Genomic DNA, 20054 nt, shown 5'->3' with positions numbered 1-20054 from the left:
GGGCCCCTGTGGGAACCACCCCTTGCTAAGAAAGGCCCCACAACGTGGGCGGGAACACTAGGTTATCGAGTGCCCCCCCCCCCCCGATGCCTCTCGGCCCCGAGCCAACGGGGGCGGCCCCAGAACTTATGGCCAGGCAGACGCCAACCCCAGATTGGCCCGGCTGCCGTCCGTGCATCCGGGCCCTGGCACTAGCAGCCAACGTTGGCCCACATGCCCCGACGGTCCACGTCTGGAGAGGGAGTCGCGGGTCACGGTCTCCCGCCAGCGGGAGGCAGGGGACCAATGCCCGCCCTGCAACAGGGTCCAGAGTCTCCCCGCGTGGCGGCCCCTCCTCTGAGGGCCTGACCCGACAGGCTCTCGCCCAATGCCCGCTGTGGCCTGGTGTCGCCCATTCTTGCCCATGTCCAGCCAAACCATGCTCCATCGGCAGCCCAAGCAAACATCGAGGGCTGTACTTCAGCAGCCTCCCAGGCTCCCAAAGTCCTTGGGAGTGTGGTGCCTAGGGCAGGAGCTCTGCCCGCTCCAGCCCCAAGAAACATGCGCTGGGGTTGGCTCGAGCAACCGCCACTCGCTGAGGGGGACAGAAGTCCCTGACGCCAAGGGTCTCCCGAACTCGTCTCCTCACGGGCGCACAGGACACAAAGGGAGGTCCAAGGAGGCCTCAGGGCCACACGGATCTATGGCGGATTCCCCCGGGATCCAGTCCCGGCCGGTTCCCGCGGCCCAACTTTCGCGTTCCCTGCACCTGGGATGGCTCAAGGGAGCCTGATCACGCGCCAGCCAACGCTGTGTGGACAACGGGGGCCTCCACCCGTAGCTCAGTGGTGGAGCCAGAGCCCCGTGCCGTGACTCTGGCTTCGCGGACGACGCCCTTGGCGCCTGCCATCTCCCGCCAGGCCCAGAGTCTCCCACTCACCTGTCGTGGCCAACGCCGCGCCTACCACCTGGCGCCCAAGGCCCGCTGCAAGACACAAGGAGACAACGGTTCCTAAGGCATGGCTCCCAGGGAGCTCTCCAGGGGAGGGGAGGGGATTCAGTCTCTAGGCCGGGTGGGCTGCCTCCACACCTCGAGTGGCCCCTGAAGTGCACGGGCTTTCCAGGGCAGGAGCAGGGATCCCCGGGGGATCCTTGGCCTCAAGCTCCCAACGGCAGCGCCCCTCCAGGGCCCCGAGGCTCCGGGGGATGCTGATCCCGGCACAGACGCCTGCATTGGGCCTCAGCGTAATCCTATTGAGCATGATTTTTAGGTCATCACCGCTCTTCGAGACCATTTGAGATGTCATCATTGACCCAAGCAGGTTGGCGGCGATGCGTGCGGTCGCGTCGCCCCCAGAACCTGCTTACCGGGGCTGCGTGGCGGACTGCGCCATGAGCCGGGGTCCTGAGACATTGGACCTGTGGGCAGGGCCGGGCCAGGCAAGACGAGCTGGTGCGGGCGATCTCCCCGCTTGTGGATGCGGTTCTGAGGAGAGACGGAGAGACCAGCTGTCCAAAAGCCCTGGTCCGGGGCACCGGCCGGACGGCCGAGGGCTACCTTTCCCAACGTCCTGGCCGGTGGGGGCCGGGCATACGGCCGACCCACGCATGGCTGATGTGCGAGACGACGGAACAGGGCCCAGGGCCCCAGCTGCCCTTACCAGGGCATCCCCAAACAAGGGAGATCTAGGCCCCTGGGTCAGCACCACCGTTGGCAGAACGGTCCGTGAACATGGCACGGAGCACAGGGTTTTGCACGGGAGCCGAGGGGGGCGGTCAGGGACTTGTGGCCAGGACGCCGCCCACCCACCCATGGTCCCACCTGGGAGCCAAGGATCGGAGCCCCTACCCTGGAAGCCCAAGGTGGCTCGGGCCCACGGCTGCCCCAGGGCCGAGCTCTGAATGCCAGGTCGCTGTCCACCACTACGGCCAGGCACACCACCCACCGGCTGCCCTGGGCGAGGTACCCGACTCTCGCCGTGCAGCGCCGCTTCGTCAGGACCCGGTCCCCGGTGCTTGAGAGCCTCCGGAGAGAGGCTCCGACCCAATGGCTGCAAGGGCCTGGCACTCGCAGATTCCGCCCCGTAGCCCCGTGGAACCCGGCTGTCTCGCGAGCACAAGGAATCCTCTTGCGCTCTTCGCAAGCAGCCTGGTGGGGTCTCCAACGCCTTGGGCGTCTGCGCTGTGGGGCGGGAGCTCAGGCCTCGTCAGCCCGCGGAAACAAGCCAAGTCCCGGGCCTCGAGCAACACCCCGTGGCAGAAGATCACAGAAGCTTCTAGACCACAAGTCTCACGTCCACTACGTTCGTAGGCCCACGAACACACCCAGATGGATCAGGGGGCCTCAGGGTCCCCTGATCCTATGGCGGCCACTCTGCGCTTTCCGGGTCTTGCCAGCCACCCGGCCCCACGCTCGCGTTCCCTGCCCCTGGGATGGCTCAAGGGCACCCGCTCCCGGGGTGGCCCACGACGTCTGGACCACGAGGACCGCCACCCCAAGCCCACGGCCTGCTGCAGAGTCACTGCTGGGCTACCCGCTTCCCAAGGCGTCTCGGGCCTCCCTCCGAGCCCAAGGCTTCCGCTCACCTCTGCTGCATGTCGACACACCGAGGACCAAGCCGGCCAGGCCCGTCGAAGGACACGAGGAGACGAGGATGGCGAAGCCCTGGCTCCCGGGGAGCTGTCCTGGGAAGGGGATTGGGGCGGTGGGCCAGCTTGAGTGCCAGAACACCCCCGTGGGCACGCGCAGAGGCGCCTGGGCTCTGGGCTCAACGCGCGGAGACGCTCGAGCGTTCGTTCTCCTCTAGCGCCCAGCTGCAGCAGCGCGCCCTCAAATGCCCCGAGGGTCTGGGGGCTGCTGATCCCGGCACGGTCCCCTGCACTGGGCCTCAGCGTAATCCTATTGAGCATGATTTTTAGGTCATCATCGCTCTTCGAGACCATATGAGTTCTCATCATAGACCCAAGCAAGCCGGGGGCGACGCGTGAGGTCCCTGCCCACCCGGAACCCCTCCTTACCGAGGGAGCGGTCAGGACGGCGCCATGCCCCGGCGATCCGAGACACGGGCGCTTTCGGCGGGGCTGGGAGAAGCCAGACTTGGTCGTCCAGGCGAGATCCTCCCTGGGGGACGGGGTTCTAAGGACAGAGGGAGAGGCCAGCTGTCACAACGGCCTGCTCTGTGGCTCGTGCCCCATGCGGCCACGATCGGTCACGCCCGAAGCCCTGGCCGCTGCTGGCCAGGCGGGTGGAGGAACGAACGACCCAAGGCTCGGAGCTGCCGCAAGCAAGGAAAAGGGCCCTGGGGAGCCGCTGTACATACCTGGGCCTCCAGAAACTGTGGAGATCAGGGCCCCTGTGGGAACCACCCCTTGCTAAGAAAAGCCCCACAACGTGGGCGGGAACACTAGGTTATCGAGTGCCCCCCCCCCCCCGATGCCTCCCTGGCCCCGAGCCAACGGGGGCAACCCCAGAACTTATGGCCAGGCAGACGCCAACCCCAGATTGGCCCGGCTGCCGTCCGTGCATCCGGGCGCTGGCACTAGCAACCAACGTTGGCCCACATTCCCCGACGGTCCACGTCTGGAGAGAGAGTCGCGGGTCACGGTCTCCCGCCAGCGGGAGGCAGGGGACCAATGCCCGCCCTGCAACAGGGTCCAGAGTCTCCCCGCGTGGCGGCCCCTCCTCTGAGGGCCTGACCCGACAGGCTCTCGCCCAATGCCCGCTGTGGCCTGGTGTCGCCCATTCTTGCCCATGTCCAGCCAAACCATGCTCCATCGGCAGCCCAAGCAAACATCGAGGGCTGTACTTCAGCAGCCTCCCAGGCTCCCAAAGTCCTTGGGAGTCTGGTGCCTAGGGCAGGAGCTCTGCCCGCTCCAGCCCCAAGAAACATGCGCTGGGGTTGGCTCGAGGAACCGCCACTCGCTGAGGGGGACAGAAGGCCCTGACGCCAAGGGTCTCCCGAACCCGTCTCCTCACGGGCGCACAGGACACAAAGGGAGGTCCAAGGAGACCTCAGGGCCACGCGGATCTATGGCGGCATCCCCCCGGGATCCAGTCCCGGCCTGTTCCCGCGGCCCAACGTTCGCGTTCCCTGCACCTGGGATGGCTCAAGGGAGCCTGATCACGCGCCAGCCAACGCTGTGTGGACAACGGGGGCCTCCACCCGTAGCTCAGTGGTGGAGCCAGAGCCCCGTGCCGTGACTCTGGGTTCGCGGACGACACCCATGGCGCCTGCCATCTCCCGCCAGGCCCAGAGTCTCCCACTCACCTGTCGTGGCAAACGCCGCGCCTACCACCTGGCGCCCAAGGCCCGCTGCAAGACACAAGGAGACAAGGTTTCCTAAGGCATGGCTCCCAGGGAGCTGTCCAGGGGAGGGGAGGGGATTCAGTCTCTAGGCCGGGTGGGCTGCCTCCACACCTCGAGGGGCCTCTGTCGTGCACGGGCTTTCCAGGGCAGGAGCAGGGATCCCCGGGGGATCCTTGGCCTCAAGCTCCCAACGGCAGCGCCCCTCCAGGTCCCCGAGGCTCCGGGGGATGCTGATCCCGGCACAGACGCCTGCATTGGGCCTCAGCGTAATCCTATTGAGCATGATTTTTAGGTCATCACCGCTCTTCGAGACCATTTGAGTTGTCATCATTGACCCAAGCAGGTTGGCGGCGATGCGTGCGGTCGCGTCGCCCCCAGAACCTGCTTACCGGGGCTGCGTGGCGGACTGCGCCATGGGCCGGGGTCCTGAGACATTGGACCTGTGGGCAGGGCCGGGCCAGGCAAGACGAGCTGGTGCGGGCGTTCTCCCCGCTTGTGGATGCGGTTCTGAGGAGAGACGGAGAGACCAGCTGTCCAAAAGCCCTGGTCCGGGGCACCGGCCGGAGGGCCGAGGGCTACCTTTCCCAACGTCCTGGCCGGTGGGGGCCGGGCATACGGCCGACCCACGCATGGCTGATGTGCGAGATGACGGAGCAGGGCCCAGGGCCCCAGCTGCCCTTAACAGGGCATCCCCAAACAAGGGAGATTTAGGCCCCTGGGTCAGCACCACCGTCGGCAGAACGGTCCGTGAACATGGCACGGAGCACAGGGTTTTGACGTGTCCCCGCTGTCTCCCTTGCACGGGAGCCGAGTGGGGCGGTCAGGGACTTGTGGCCAGGACGCCGCCCACCCACCCATGGTCCCACCTGGGAGCCAAGGATCGGAGCCCCTACCCTGGAAGCCCAAGGTGGCTCGGGCCCACGGCTGCCCCAGGGCCGAGCTCGGAATGCCAGGTCGCTGTCCACCACTACGGCCAGGCACACCACCCACCGGCTGCCCTGGGCGAGGTACCCGACTCTCGCCGTGCAGCGCCGCTTCGTCAGGACCCGGTCCCCGGTGCTTGAGAGCCTCCGGAGAGTGGCTCCGACCCAATGGCTGCAAGGGCCTGGCACTCGCAGATTCCGCCCCGTAGCCCCGTGGAACCCGGCTGTCTCGCGAGCACAAGGTATCCTCTTGCGCTCTTCGCAAGTGGCCTGGTGGGGTCTCCAACGCCTTGGGCTTTTGCGCTGTGGGGCAGGAGCTCAGGCCTCGTCAGCCCGCGGAAAAAAGCCAAGTCCCGGGCCTCGAGCAACACCCCGTGGCAGAAGATCACAGAAGCTTCTGAGACCACAAGTCTCACGTCCACTACGTTCGTAGGCCCACGAGACACGCCCAGATGGATCAGGGGGCCTCAGGGTCCCCTGATCCTATGGCGGCCACTCTGCGCTTTCCGGGTCTTGCCAGCCACCCGGCCCCACGCTCGCGTTCCCTGCCCCTGGGATGGCTCAAGGGCACCCGCTCCCGGGGTGGCCCACGACGTCTGGACCACGAGGACCGCCACCCCAAGCCCACGGCCTGCTGCAGAGTCACTGCTGGGCTACCCGCTTCCCAAGGCGTCTCGGGCCTCCCTCCGAGCCCAAGGCTTCCGCTCACCTCTGCTGCATGTCGACACACCGAGGACCTAGCCGGCCAGGCCCGCCGAAGGACACGAGGAGACGAGGATGGCGAAGCCCTGGCTCCCGGGGAGCTGTCCTGGGAAGGGGATTGGGGCGGTGGGCCAGCTTGAGTGCCAGAAAACGCCCATGGTACGCGCAGAGGCGCCTGGGCTCCGGGCCCAACGCGCGGAGACGCTCGAGCGTTCGTTCTCCTCTAGCGCCCAACTGCAGCAGCGCGCCCTCAAATGCCCTGAGGGTCTGGGGGCTGCTGATCCCCGCACGGTCCCCTGCACTGGGCCTCAGCATAATCCTATTGAGCATGATTTTTAGGTCATCATCGCTCTTCGAGACCATATGAGTTCTCATCATTGACCCAAGCAAGCCGGGGGCGACGCGTGAGGTCCCTGCCCATCCGGAACCCCTCCTTACCGAGGGAGCGGTCGGGACGGCGCCATGCCCCGGCGATCCGAGACACGGGCCCTTTGGGCGGGGCTGGGAGAAGCCAGACTTGGTCGTCCAGGCGAGATCCTCCCTGGGGGACGGGGTTCTAAGGACAGAGGGAGAGGCCAGCTGTCAGAACGGCCTGCTCTGTGGCTCGTGCCCCATGCGGCCACGATCGGTCACGCCCGAAGCCCTGGCCGCTGCTGGCCAGGCGGATGGAGGAACGAATGACCCAAGGTTCGGAGCCGCCGCAAGCAAGGAAAAGGGCCCTGGGGAGCCGCTGTACATCCCTGGGCCTCCAGAAACTGTGGAGATCAGGGCCCCTGTGGGAACCACCCCTTGCTAAGATGGCCCCACAACGTGGGCGGGAACACTAGGTAATCGAGTGCCCCCCCCCGATGCCTCCCGGGCCCCGAGCCAAAGGGGGCGGCCCCAGAACTTATGGCCAGGCAGACGACAACCCCAGATTGGCCCGGCTGCCGTCCGTGCATCCGGGCGCTGGCACTAGCAGCCAACGTTGGCCCACATGCCCCGACGGTCCACGTCTGGAGAGGGAGTCGCGGGTCACGGTCTCCCGCCAGCGGGAGGCAGGGGACCAATGCCCGCCCTTCAACAGGGTCCAGAGTTTCCCCGCGTGGCGGCCCCTCCTCTGGGGGCCTGAACCGACAGCCTCTCGCCCAATGCCCGCTGTGGCCTGGGGTTCGCCCATTCTTGCCCACGTCCAGCCAAACCATGCTCCATCGGCAGCCCAAGCACACATCGAGGGCTGTACTTCAGCAGCCTCCCAGGCTCCCAAAGTCCTTGGGAGTCTGGTGCCTAGGGCAGGAGCTCTGCCCGCTCCAGCCCCAAGAAACATGCGCTGGGGTTGGCTCGAGCAACCGCCACTCGCTGAGGGGGACAGAAGTCCCTGACGCCAAGGGTCTCCCGAACCCGTCTCCTCACGGGCGCACAGGACACAAAGGGAGGTCCAAGGAGGCCTCAGGGCCACGCGGATCTATGGCGGCATCCCCCCGGGATCCAGTCCCGGCCAGTTCCCGCGGCCCAACGTTCGCGTTCCCTGCACCTGGGATGGCTCAAGGGAGCCTGATCACGCGCCAGCCAACGCTGTGTGGACAACGGGGGCCTCCACCCGTAGCTCAGTGGTGGAGCCAGAGCCCCGTGCCGGGACTCTGGCTTCGCGGACGACGCCCATGGCGCCTGCCATCTCCCGCCAGGCCCAGAGTCTCCCACTCACCTGTCGTGGCCAACGCCGCGCCTACCACCTGGCGCCCAAGGCCCGCTGCAAGACACAAGGAGACAAGGGTTCCTAAGGCATGGCTCCCAGGGAGCTGTCCAGGGGAGGGGAGGGGATTCAGTCTCTAGGCCGGGTGGGCTGCCTCCACACCTCGAGGGGCTCCTGACGTGCACGGGCTTTCCAGGGCAGGAGCAGGGATCCCCGGGGGATCCTTGGCCTCAAGCTCCCAACGGCAGCGCCCCTCCAGGGCCCCGAGGCTCCGGGGGATGCTGATCCCGGCACAGACGCCTGCATTGGGCCTCAGCGTAATCCTATTGAGCATGATTTTTAGGTCATCACCGCTCTTCGAGACCATTTGAGTTGTCATCATTGACCCAAGCAGGTTGCTGGCGATGCGTGCGGTCGCGTCGCCCCCAGAACCTGCTTACCGGGGCTGCGTGGCGGACTGCGCCATGAGCCGGGGTCCTGAGACATTGGACCTGTGGGCAGGGCCGGGCCAGGCAAGACGAGCTGGTGCGGGCGATCTCCCCGCTTGTGGATGCGGTTCTGAGGAGAGACGGAGAGACCAGCTGTCCAAAAGCCCTGGTCCGGGGCACCGGCCGGACGGCCCAGGGCTACCTTTCCCAACGTCCTGGCCGGTGGGGGCCGGGCATACGGCCGACCCACGCATGGCTGATGTGCGAGACGACGGAGCAGGGCCCAGGGCCCCATCTGCCCTTACCAGGGCATCCCCAAACAAGGGAGATCTAGGCCCCTGGGTCAGCACCACCGTCGGCAGAACGGTCCGTGAACATGGCACGGAGCACAGGGTTTTGACGTGTCCCCGCTGTCTCCCTTGCACGGGAGCCGAGGGGGGCGGTCAGGGACTTTTGGCCAGGACGCCGCCCACCCACCCATGGTCCCACCTGGGAGCCAAGGTTCGGAGCCCCTACCCTGGAAGCCCAAGGTGGCTCGGGCCCACGGCTGCCCCAGGGCCGAGCTCGGAATGCCAGGTCGCTGTCCACCACTACGGCCAGGCACACCACCCACGGGCTGCCCTGGTCGAGGTACCCGACTCTCTCCGTGCAGCGCCGCTTCGTCAGGACCCGGTCCCCGGTGCTTGAGAGCCTCCGGAGAGTGGCTCCGACCCAATGGCTGCAAGGGCCTGGCACTCGCAGATTCCGCCCCGTAGCCCCGTGGAACCCGGCTGTCTCGCGAGCACAAGGTATCCTCTTGCGCTCTTCGCAAGCAGCCTGGTGGGGTCTCCAACGCCTTGGGCGTCTGCGCTGTGGGGCGGGAGCTCAGACCTCGTCAGCCCGCGGAAACAAGCCAAGTCCCGGGCATCGAGCAATACCCCGTGGCAGAAGAGCACAGAAGCTTCTGAGACCACTAGTCTCACGTCCACTACGTTCGTAGGCCCACGAGACACCCCCAGATGGATCAGGGGGCCTCAGGGTACCCTGATCCTATGGCGGCCACTCTGCGCTTTCCGGGTCTTGCCAGCCACCCGGCCCCACGCTCGCGTTCCCTGCCCCTGGGATGGCTCAAGGGCACCCGCTCCCGGGGTGTCCCACGACGTCTGGACCACGAGGACCGCCACCCCACGCCCACGGCCTGCTGCAGAGTCACTGCTGGGCTACCCGCTTCCCAAGGCGTCTCGGGCCTCCCTCCGAGCCCAAGGCTTCCGCTCCCCTCTGCTGCATGTCGACACACCGAGGACCTAGCCGGCCAGGCCCGCCGAAGGACACGAGGAGACGAGGATGGCGAAGCCCTGGCTCCCGGGGAGCTGTCCTGGGAAGGGGATTGGGGCGGTGGGCCAGCTTGAGTGCCAGAACACCCCCGTGGGCACGCGCAGAGGCGCGTGGGCTCCGGGCCCAACGCGCGGAGACGCTCGAGCATTCGTTCTCCTCTAGCGCCCAACTGCAGCAGCGCGCCCTCAAATGCCCCGAGGGTCTGGGGGCTGCTGATCCCCGCACGGTCCCCTGCACTGGGCCTCAGCGTAATCCTATTGAGCATGATTTTTAGGTCATCATCGCTCTTCGAGACCATATGAGTTCTCATCATTGACCCAAGCAAGCCGGGGGCGACGCGTGAGGTCCCTGCCCACCCGGAACCCCTCCTTACCGAGGGAGCGGTCGGGACGGCGCCATGCCCCGGCGATCCGAGACACGGGCCCTTTGGGCGGGGCTGGGAGAAGCCAGACTTGGTCGTCAAGGCGAGATCCTCCCTGGGGGACGGGGATCTAAGGACAGATGGAGAGGCCAGCTGTCAGAACGGCCGGCTCTGTGGCTCGTACCCCATGCGGCCACGATCGGTCACGCCCGAAGCCCTGGCCGCTGCTGGCCAGGCGGGTGGAGGAACGAACGACCCAAGGCTCGGAGCCGCCGCAAGCAAGGAAAAGGGCCCTGGGGAGCCGCTGTACATCCCTGGGCCTCCAGAAACTGTGGAGATCAGGGCCCCTGTGGGAACCACCCCTTGCTAAGAAAAGCCCCACAACGTGGGCGGGAACACTAGGTTATCGAGTGCCCCCCCCCCCGATGCCTCCCGGGCCCCGAGCCAACGGGGGCAACCCCAGAACTTATGGCCAGGCAGACGCCAACCCCAGATTGGCCCGGCTGCCGTCCGTGCATCCGGGCGCTGGCACTAGCAGCCAACGTTGGCCCCCATGCCCCGACGGTCCACGTCTGGAGAGTGAGTCGCGGGTCACGGTCTCCCGCCAGCGGGAGGCAGGGGACCAATGCCCGCCCTGCAACAGGGTCCAGAGTCTCCCCGCGTGGCGGCCCCTCCTCTGGGGGCCTGGCCCGACAGGCTCTCGCCCAATGCCCGCTGTGGCCTGGGGCTCGCCCATTCTTGCCCACGTCCAGCCAAACCATGCTCCATCGGCAGCCCAAGCAAACATCGAGGGCTGTACTTCAGCAGCCTCCCAGGCTCCCAAAGTCCTTGGGAGTCTGGTTCCTAGGGCAGGAGCTCTGCCCGCTCCAGCCCCAAGAAACATGCGCTGGGGTTGGCTCGAGCAACCGCCACTCGCTGAGGGGGACAGAAGTCCCTGACGCCAAGGGTCTCCCGAACCCGTCTCCTCACGGGCACACAGGACACAAAGGGAGGTCCAAGGAGGCCTCAGGGCCACGCGGATCTATGGCGGCATCCACCCGGGATCCAGTCCCGGCCAGTTCCCGCGGACCAACGTTCGCGTTCCCTGCACCTGGGATGGCTCAAGGGAGCCTGATCACGCTCCAGCCAACGCTGTGTGGACAACGGGGGCCTCCACCCGTAGCTCAGTGGTGGAGCCAGAGCCCCGTGCCGTGACTCTGGCTTCGCGGACGACGCCCATGGCGTCTGCCATCTCCCGCCAGGCCCAGAGTCTCCCACTCACCTGTCGTGGCCAACGCCGCGCCTACCACCTGGCGCCCAAGGCCCGCTGCAAGACACAAGGAGACAAGGGTTCCTAAGGCATGGCTCCCAGGGAGCTGTCCAGGGGAGGGGAGGGGATTCAGTCTCTAGGCCGGGTGGGCTGCCTCCACACCTCGAGGGGCCCCTGACGTGCACGGGCTTTCCAGGGCAGGAGCAGGGATCCCCGGGGGATCCTTGGCCTCAAGCTGCCAACGGCAGCGCCCCTCCAGGGCCCCGAGGCTCCGGGGGATGCTGATCCCGGCACAGACGCCTGCATTGGGCCTCAGCGTAATCCTATTGAGCATGATTTTTAGGTCATCACCGCTCTTCGAGACCATTTGAGTTGTCATCATTGACCCAAGCAGGTTGGCGGCGATGCGTGCGGTCGCGTCGCCCCCAGAACCTGCTTACCGGGGCTGCGTGGCGGACTGCGCCATGGGCCGGGGTCCTGAGACATTGGACCTGTGGGCAGGGCCGGGCCAGGCAAGACGAGCTGGTGCGGGCGTTCTCCCCGCTTGTGGATGCGGTTCTGAGGAGAGACGGAGAGACCAGCTGTCCAAAAGCCCTGGTCCGGGGCACCGGCCGGACGGCCGAGGGCTACCTTTCCCAACGTCCTGGCCGGTGGGGGCCGGGCATACGGCCGACCCACGCATGGCTGATGTGCGAGACGACGGAGCAGGGCCCAGGGCCCCAGCTTCCCTTACCAGGGCATCCCCAAACAAGGGAGATCTAGGCCCCTGGGTCAGCACCACCGTCGGCAGAACGGTCCGTGAACATGGCACGGAGCACAGGGTTTTGACGTGTCCCCGCTGTCTCCCTTGCACGGGAGCCGAGGGGGGCGGTCAGGGACTTGTGGCCAGGACGCCGCCCACCCACCCATGGTCCCACCTGGGAGCCAAGGATCGGAGCCCCTACCCTGGAAGCCCAAGGTGGCTCGGTCCCACGGCTGCCCCAGGGCCGAGCTCGGAATGCCAGGTCGCTGTCCACCACTACGGCCAGGCACACCACCCACCGGCTGCCCTGGGCGAGGTACCCGACTCTCGCCGTGCAGCGCCGCTTCGTCAGGACCCGGTCCCCGGTGCTTGAGAGCCTCCGGAGAGAGGCTCCGACCCAATGGCTGCAAGGGCCTGGCCCTCGCAGATTCCGCCCCGTAGCCCCGTAGAACCCGGCTGTCTCGCGAGCACAAGGAATCCTCTTGCGCTCTTCGCAAGCAGCCTGGTGGGGTCTCCACCGCCTTGGGCGTCTGCGCTGTGGGGCGGGAGCTCAGGCCTCGTCAGCCCGCGGAAACAAGCCAAGTCCCGGGCCTCGAGCAACACCCCGTGGCAGAAGATCACAGAAGCTTCTGAGGCCACAAGTCTCACGTCCACTACGTTCGTAGGCCCACGAGACACCCCCAGATGGATCAGGGGGCCTCAGGGTACCCTGATCCTATGGCGGCCACTCTGCGCTTTCCGGGTCTTGCCAGCCACCCGGCCCCACGCTCGCGTTCCCTGCCCCTGGGATGGCTCAAGGGCACCCGCTCCCGGGGTGTCCCACGACGTCTGGACCACGAGGACCGCCACCCCAAGCCCACGGCCTGCTGCAGAGTCACTGCTGGGCTACCCGCTTCCCAAGGCGTCTCGGGCCTCCCTCCGAGCCCAAGGCTTCCGCTCCCCTCTGCTGCATGTCGACACACCGAGGACCTAGCCGGCCAGGCCCGCCGAAGGACACGAGGAGACGAGGATGGCGAAGCCCTGGCTCCCGGGGAGCTGTCCTGGGAAGGGGATTGGGGCGGTGGGCCAGCTTGAGTGCCAGAACACTCCCGTGGGCACGCGCAGAGGCGCCTGTGCTCCGGGCCCAACGCGCGGAGATGCTCGAGCATTCGTTCTCCTCTAGCGCCCAACTGCAGCAGCGCGCCCTCAAATGCCCCGAGGGTCTGGGGGCTGCTGATCCCCGCACGGTCCCCTGCACTGGGCCTCAGCGTAATCCTATTGAGCATGATTTTTAGGTCATCATCGCTCTTCGAGACCATATGAGTTCTCATCATTGACCCAAGCAAGCCGGGGGCGACGCGTGAGGTCCCTGCCCACCCGGAACCCCTCCTTACCGAGGGAGCGGTCGGGACGGCGCCATGCCCCGGCGATCCGAGACACGGGCCCTTTGGGCGGGGCTGGGAGAAGCCAGACTTGGTCGTCAAGGCGAGATCCTCCCTGGGGGACGGGGATCTAAGGACAGATGGAGAGGCCAGCTGTCAGAACGGCCGGCTCTGTGGCTCGTACCCCATGCGGCCACGATCGGTCACGCCCGAAGCCCTGGCCGCTGCTGGCCAGGCGGGTGGAGGAACGAACGACCCAAGGCTCGGAGCCGCCGCAAGCAAGGAAAAGGGCCCTGGGGAGCCGCTGTACATCCCTGAGCCTCCAGAAACTGTGGAGATCAGGGCCCCTGTGGGAACCACCCCTTGCTAAGAAAAGCCCCACAACGTGGGCGGGAACACTAGGTTATCGAGTACCCCCCCCCCCGATGCCTCCCGGGCCCCGAGCCAACGGGGGCAACCCCAGAACTTATGGCCAGGCAGACGCCAACCCCAGATTGGCCCGGCTGCCGTCCGTGCATCCGGGCGCTGGCACTAGCAGCCAACGTTGGCCCCCATGCCCCGACGGTCCACGTCTGGAGAGGGAGTCGCGGGTCACGGTCTCCCGCCAGCGGGAGGCAGGGGACCAATGCCCGCCCTGCAACAGGGTCCAGAGTCTCCCCGCGTGGCGGCCCCTCCTCTGGGGGCCTGGCCCGACAGGCTCTCGCCCAATGCCCGCTGTGGCCTGGGGCTCGCCAATTCTTGCCCACGTCCAGCCAAACCATGCTCCATCGGCAGCCCAAGCAAACATCGAGGGCTGTACTTCAGCAGCCTCCCAGGCTCCCAAAGTCCTTGGGAGTCTGGTGCCTAGGGCAGGAGCTCTGCCCGCTCCAGCCCCAAGAAACATGCGCTGGGGTTGGCTCGAGCAACCGCCACTCGCTGAGGGGGACAGAAGTCCCTGACGCCAAGGGTCTCCCGAACCCGTCTCCTCACGGGCGCACAGGACACAAAGGGAGGTCCAAGGAGGCCTCAGGGCCACGCGGATCTATGGCGGCATCCACCCGGGATCCAGTCCCGGCCAGTTCCCGCGGCCCAACGTTCGCGTTCCCTGCACCTGGGATGGCTCAAGGGAGCCTGATCACGCTCCAGCCAACGCTGTGTGGACAACGGGGGCCTCCACCCGTAGCTCAGTGGTGGAGCCAGAGCCCCGTGCCGAGACTCTGGCTTCGCGGACGACGCCCATGGCGTCTGCCATCTCCCGCCAGGCCCAGAGTCTCCCACTCACCTGTCGTGGCCAACGCCGCGCCTACCACCTGGCGCCCAAGGCCCGCTGCAAGACACAAGGAGACAAGGGTTCCTAAGGCATGGCTCCCAGGGAGCTGTCCAGGGGAGGGGAGGGGATTCAGTCTCTAGGCCGGGTGGGCTGCCTCCACACCTCGAGGGGCCCCTGACGTGCACGGGCTTTCCAGGGCAGGAGCAGGGATCCCCGGGGGATCCTTGGCCTCAAGCTGCCAACGGCAGCGCCCCTCCAGGGCCCCGAGGCTCCGGGGGATGCTGATCACGGCACAGACGCCTGCATTGGGCCTCAGCGTAATCCTATTGAGCATGATTTTTAGGTCATCACCGCTCTTCGAGACCATTTGAGTTGTCATCATTGACCCAAGCAGGTTGGCGGCGATGCGTGCGGTCGCGTCGCCCCCAGAACCTGCTTACCGGGGCTGCGTGGCGGACTGCGCCATGGGCCGGGGTCCTGAGACATTGGACCTGTGGGCAGGGCCGGGCCAGGCAAGACGAGCTGGTGCGGGCGTTCTCCCCGCTTGTGGATGCGGTTCTGAGGAGAGACGGAGAGACCAGCTGTCCAAAAGCCCTGGTCCGGGGCACCGGCCGGACGGCCGAGGGCTACCTTTCCCAACGTCCTGGCCGGTGGGGGCCGGGCATACGGCCGACCCACGCATGGCTGATGTGCGAGACGACGGAGCAGGGCCCAGGGCCCCAGCTTCCCTTACCAGGGCATCCCCAAACAAGGGAGATCTAGGCCCCTGGGTCAGCACCACCGTCGGCAGAACGGTCCGTGAACATGGCACGGAGCACAGGGTTTTGACGTGTCCCCGCTGTCTCCCTTGCACGGGAGCCGAGGGGGGCGGTCAGGGACTTGTGGCCAGGACGCCGCCCACCCACCCATGGTCCCACCTGGGAGCCAAGGATCGGAGCCCCTACCCTGGAAGCCCAAGGTGGCTCGGGCCCACGGCTGCCCCAGGGCCGAGCTCGGAATGCCAGGTCGCTGTCCACCACTACGGCCAGGCACACCACCCACCGGCTGCCCTGGGCGAGGTACCCGACTCTCGCCGTGCAGCGCCGCTTCGTCAGGACCCGGTCCCCGGTGCTTGAGAGCCTCCGGAGAGAGGCTCCGACCCAATGGCTGCAAGGGCCTGGCCCTCGCAGATTCCGCCCCGTAGCCCCGTAGAACGCGGCTGTCTCGCGAGCACAAGGAATCCTCTTGCGCTCTTCGCAAGCAGCCTGGTGGGGTCTCCACCGCCTTGGGCGTCTGCGCTGTGGGGCGGGAGCTCAGGCCTCGTCAGCCCGCGGAAACAAGCCAAGTCCCGGGCCTCGAGCAACACCCCGTGGCAGAAGATCACAGAAGCTTCTGAGGCCACAAGTCTCACGTCCACTACGTTCGTAGGCCCACGAACACGCCCAGATGGATCAGGGGGCCTCAGGGTCCCCTGATCCTATGGCGGCCACTCTGCGCTTTCCGGGTCTTGCCAGCCACCCGGCCCCACGCTCGCGTTCCCTGCCCCTGGGATGGCTCAAGGGCACCCGCTCCCGGGGTGGCTCACGACGTCTGGACCACGAGGACCGCCACCCCAAGCCCACGGCCTGCTGCAGAGTCACTGCTGGGCTACCCGCTTCCCAAGGCGTCTCGGCCTCCCTCCGAGCCCAAGGCTTCCGCTCACCTCTGCTGCATGTCGACACACCGAGGACCTAGCCGGCCAGGCCCGTCGAAGGACACGAGGAGACGAGGATGGCGAAGCCCTGGCTCCCGGGGAGCTGTCCTGGGAAGGGGATTGGGGCGGTGGGCCAGCTTGAGTGCCAGAACACCCCCGTGGGCACGCGCAGAGGCGCCTGTGCTCCGGGCCCAACGCGCGGAGACGCTCGAGCGTTCGTTCTCCTCTAGCGCCCAGCTGCAGCAGCGCGCCCTCAAATGCCCCGAGGGTCTGGGGGCTGCTGATCCCCGCACGGTCCCCTGCACTGGGCCTCAGCATAATCCTATTGAGCATGATTTTTAGGTCATCATCGCTCTTCGAGACCATATGAGTTCTCATCATTAACCCAAGCAAGCCGGGGGCGACGCGTGAGGTCCCTGCCCACCCGGAACCCCTCCTTACCGAGGGAGCGGTCAGGACGGCGCCATGCCACGGCGATCCGAGACACGGGCCCTTTGGGCGGGGCTGGGAGAAGCCAGACTTGGTCGTCAAGGCGAGATCCTCCCTGGGGGACGGGGTTTTAAGGACAGAGGGAGAGGCCAGCTGTCAGAACGGCCTGCTCTGTGGCTCGTGCCCCATGCGGCCACGATCGGTCACGCCCGAAGCCCTGGCCGCTGCTGGCCAGGCGGGTGGAGGAACGAACGACCCAAGGCTCGGAGCCGCCGCAAGCAAGGAAAAGGGCCCTGGGGAGCCGCTGTACATACCTGGGCCTCCAGAAACTGTGGAGATCAGGGCCCCTGTGGGAACCACCCCTTGCTAAGAAAAGCCCCACAACGTGGGCGGGAACACTAGGTTATCGAGTGCCCCCCCCTCGATGCCTCCCGGGCCCCGAGCCAACGGGGGCAACCCCAGAACTTATGGCCAGGCAGACGCCAACCCCAGATTGGCCCGGCTGCCGTCCGTGCATCCGGGCGCTGGCACTAGCAGCCAACGTTGGCCCACATGCCCCGACGGTCCACGTCTGGAGAGGGAGTCGCGGGTCACGGTCTCCCGCCAGCGGGAGGCAGGGGACCAATGCCCGCCCTGCAACAGGGTCTAGAGTCTCCCCGCGTGGCGGCCCCTCCTCTGAGGGCCTGACCCGTCAGGCTCTCGCCCAATGCCCGCTGTGGCCTGGGGTCGCCCATTCTTGTCCATGTCCAGCCAAACCATGCTCCATCGGCAGCCCAAGCAAACATCGAGGGCTGTACTTCAGCAGCCTCCCAGGCTCCCAAAGTCCTTGGGAGTCTGGTGCCTAGGGCAGGAGCTCTGCCCGCTCCAGCCCCAAGAAACATGCGCTGGGGTTGGCTCGAGGAACCGCCACTCGCTGAGGGGGACAGAAGGCCCTGACGCCAAGGGTCTCCCGAACCCGTCTCCTCACGGGCGCACAGGACACAAAGGGAGGTCCAAGGAGACCTCAGGGCCACGCGGATCTATGGCGGCATCCCCCCGGGATCCAGTCCCGGCCTGTTCCCGCGGCCCAACGTTCGCGTTCCCTGCACCTGGGATGGCTCAAGGGAGCCTGATCACGCGCCAGCCAACGCTGTGTGGACAACGGGGGCCTCCACCCGTAGCTCAGTGGTGGAGCCAGAGCCCCGTGCCGTGACTCTGGCTTCGCGGACGACGCCCTTGGCGCCTGCCATCTCCCGCCAGGCCCAGAGTCTCCCACTCACCTGTCGTGGCCAACGCCGCGCCTACCACCTGGCGCCCAAGGCCCGCTGCAAGACACAAGGAGACAAGGGTTCCTAAGGCATGGCTCCCAGGGAGCTGTCCAGGGGAGGGGAGGGGATTCAGTCTCTAGGCCGGGTGGGCTGCCTCCACACCTCGAGGGGCCCCTGACGTGCACGGGCTTTCCAGGGCAGGAGCAGAGATCCCCGGGGGATCCTTGGCCTCAAGCTCCCAACGGCAGCGCCCCTCCAGGGCCCCGAGGCTCCGGGGGATGCTGATCCCTGCACAGACGCCTGCATTGGGCCTCAGCGTAATCCTATTGAGCATGATTTTTAGGTCATCACCGCTCTTCGAGACCATTTGAGTTGTCATCATTGACCCAAGCAGGTTGGCGGCGATGCGTGCGGTCGCGTCGCCCCCAGAACCTGCTTACCGGGGCTGCGTGGCGGACTGCGCCATGGGCCGGGGTCCTGAGACATTGGACCTGTGGGCAGGGCCGGGCCAGGCAAGACGAGCTGTTGCGGGCGTTCTCCCCGCTTGTGGATGCGGTTCTGAGGAGAGACGGAGAGACCAGCTGTCCAAAAGCCCTGGTCCGGGGCACCGGCCGGACGGCCGAGGGCTACCTTTCCCAACGTCCTGGCCGGTGGGGGCCGGGCATACGGCCGACCCACGCATGGCTGATGTGCGAGACGACGGAGCAGGGCCAAGGGCCCCAGCTGCCCTTACCAGGGCATCCCCAAACAAGGGAGATTTAGGCCCCTGGGTCAGCACCACCGTCGGCAGAACGGTCCGTGAACATGGCACGGAGCACAGGGTTTTGACGTGTCCCCGCTGTCTCCCTTGCACGGGAGCCGAGGGGGGCGGTCAGGGACTTGTGGCCAGGACGCCGCCCACCCACCGATGGTCCCACCTGGGAGCCAAGGATCGGAGCCCCTACCCTGGAAGCCCAAGGTGGCTCGGGCCCACTGCTGCCCCAGGGCCGAGCTTTGAATGCCAGGTCACTGTCCACCACTACGGCCAGGCACACCACACACCGGCTGCCCTGGGCGAGGTACCCGACTCTCGCCGTGCAGCGCCGCTTCGTCAGGACCCGGTCCCCGGTGCTTGAGAGCCTCCGGAGAGAGGCTCCGACCCAATGGCTGCAAGGGCCTGGCCCTCGCAGATTCCGCCCCGTAGCCCCGTGGAACCCGGCTGTCTCGCGAGCACAAGGAATCCTCTTGCGCTCTTCGCAAGCAGCCTGGTGGGGTCTCCAACGCCTTGGGCGTCTGCGCTGTGGGGCGGGAGCTCAGGCCTCGTCAGCCCGCGGAAACAGGCCAAGTCCCGGGCCTCGAGCAACACCCCGTGGCAGAAGATCACAGAAGCTTCTGAGACCACAAGTCTCACGTCCACTACGTTCGTAGGCCCACGAGACACGCCCAGATGGATCAGGGGGACTCAGGGTCCCCTGATCCTATGGCGGCCACTCTGCGCTTTCCGGGTCTTGCCAGCCACCCGGCCCCACGCTCGCGTTCCCTGCCCATGGGATGGCTCAAGGGCACCCGCTCCCGGGGTGGCCCACGACGTCTGGACCACGAGGACCGCCACCCCAAGCCCACGGCCTGCTGCAGAGTCACTGCTGGGCTACCCGCTTCCCAAGGCGTCTCGGGCCTCCCTCCGAGCCCAAGGCTTCCGCTCACCTCTGCTGCATGTCGACACACCGAGGACCTAGCCGGCCAGGCCCGCCGAAGGACACGAGGAGACGAGGATGGCGAAGCCCTGGCTCCCGGGGAGCTGTCCTGGGAAGGGGATTGGGGCGGTGGGCCAGCTTGAGTGCCAGAACACCCCCGTGGGCACGCGCAGAGGCGCCTGGGCCCCGGGCCCAACGCGCGGAGACGCTCGAGCGTTCGTTCTCCTCTAGCGCCCAGCTGCAGCAGCGCGCCCTCAAATGCCCCGAGGGTCCGGGGGCTGCTGATCCCCGCACGGTCCCCTGCACTGGGCCTCAGCGTAATCCTATTGAGCATGATTTTTAGGTCATCATCGCTCTTCGAGACCATATGAGTTCTCATCATTGACCCAAGCAAGCCGGGGGCGACGCGTGAGGTCCCTGCCCACCGGAACCCCTCCTTACCGAGGGAGCGGTCGGGACGGCGCCATGCCCCGGCGATCCGAGACACGGGCCCTTTGGGCGGGGCTGGGAGAAGCCAGACTTGGTCGTCAAGGCGAGATCCTCCCTGGGGGACGGAGTTCTAAGGACAGAGGGAGAGGCCAGCTGTCAGAACGGCCTGCTCTGTGGCTCGTGCCCCATGCGGCCACGATCGGTCACGCCCGAAGCCCTGGCCGCTGCTGGCCAGGCGGGTAGAGGAACGAACGACCCAAGGCTCGGAGCCGCCGCAAGCAAGGAAAAGGGCCCTGGGGAGCCGCTGTACATACCTG

The 20054-nt window shown here is 67.0% G+C and overlaps 12 non-coding genes across 12 annotated transcripts; all 12 read right to left on the bottom strand.

Annotated features, from left to right (window-relative positions):
• Nucleotides 1–1214: 1214 nt before the first annotated feature.
• LOC131837627 (small nucleolar RNA SNORD115) lies at nt 1215–1295 on the bottom strand. The gene has a single exon (XR_009356223.1). It is a non-coding gene; the product is annotated as a small nucleolar RNA SNORD115 (small nucleolar RNA).
• A 1567-nt stretch (nt 1296–2862) lies between these two features.
• Nucleotides 2863–2943, bottom strand: LOC131837630 (small nucleolar RNA SNORD115). The gene has a single exon (XR_009356226.1). It is a non-coding gene; the product is annotated as a small nucleolar RNA SNORD115 (small nucleolar RNA).
• A 1599-nt stretch (nt 2944–4542) lies between these two features.
• LOC131837611 (small nucleolar RNA SNORD115) lies at nt 4543–4623 on the bottom strand. The gene has a single exon (XR_009356207.1). It is a non-coding gene; the product is annotated as a small nucleolar RNA SNORD115 (small nucleolar RNA).
• A 1591-nt stretch (nt 4624–6214) lies between these two features.
• On the bottom strand, nt 6215–6295 carry LOC131837548 (small nucleolar RNA SNORD115). Its single transcript, XR_009356146.1, has one exon. It is a non-coding gene; the product is annotated as a small nucleolar RNA SNORD115 (small nucleolar RNA).
• Nucleotides 6296–7890: 1595 nt separating this feature from the next.
• On the bottom strand, nt 7891–7971 carry LOC131837610 (small nucleolar RNA SNORD115). Its single transcript, XR_009356206.1, has one exon. It is a non-coding gene; the product is annotated as a small nucleolar RNA SNORD115 (small nucleolar RNA).
• A 1592-nt stretch (nt 7972–9563) lies between these two features.
• On the bottom strand, nt 9564–9644 carry LOC131837530 (small nucleolar RNA SNORD115). The gene has a single exon (XR_009356130.1). It is a non-coding gene; the product is annotated as a small nucleolar RNA SNORD115 (small nucleolar RNA).
• A 1598-nt stretch (nt 9645–11242) lies between these two features.
• LOC131837609 (small nucleolar RNA SNORD115) lies at nt 11243–11323 on the bottom strand. The gene has a single exon (XR_009356205.1). It is a non-coding gene; the product is annotated as a small nucleolar RNA SNORD115 (small nucleolar RNA).
• A 1592-nt stretch (nt 11324–12915) lies between these two features.
• LOC131837529 (small nucleolar RNA SNORD115) lies at nt 12916–12996 on the bottom strand. Its single transcript, XR_009356129.1, has one exon. It is a non-coding gene; the product is annotated as a small nucleolar RNA SNORD115 (small nucleolar RNA).
• A 1598-nt stretch (nt 12997–14594) lies between these two features.
• LOC131837608 (small nucleolar RNA SNORD115) lies at nt 14595–14675 on the bottom strand. Its single transcript, XR_009356204.1, has one exon. It is a non-coding gene; the product is annotated as a small nucleolar RNA SNORD115 (small nucleolar RNA).
• Nucleotides 14676–16265: 1590 nt separating this feature from the next.
• Nucleotides 16266–16346, bottom strand: LOC131837642 (small nucleolar RNA SNORD115). Its single transcript, XR_009356237.1, has one exon. It is a non-coding gene; the product is annotated as a small nucleolar RNA SNORD115 (small nucleolar RNA).
• Nucleotides 16347–17942: 1596 nt separating this feature from the next.
• Nucleotides 17943–18023, bottom strand: LOC131837606 (small nucleolar RNA SNORD115). Its single transcript, XR_009356203.1, has one exon. It is a non-coding gene; the product is annotated as a small nucleolar RNA SNORD115 (small nucleolar RNA).
• Nucleotides 18024–19615: 1592 nt separating this feature from the next.
• LOC131837528 (small nucleolar RNA SNORD115) lies at nt 19616–19696 on the bottom strand. Its single transcript, XR_009356128.1, has one exon. It is a non-coding gene; the product is annotated as a small nucleolar RNA SNORD115 (small nucleolar RNA).
• Nucleotides 19697–20054: the final 358 nt, after the last annotated feature.

This window comes from Mustela lutreola, chromosome 7 (genome assembly GCF_030435805.1).
Source record: "Mustela lutreola isolate mMusLut2 chromosome 7, mMusLut2.pri, whole genome shotgun sequence".
NCBI classification, from domain to species: Eukaryota; Metazoa; Chordata; class Mammalia; order Carnivora; family Mustelidae; genus Mustela; species Mustela lutreola.
This window is presented reverse-complemented; position numbering and strand designations above follow the sequence as displayed.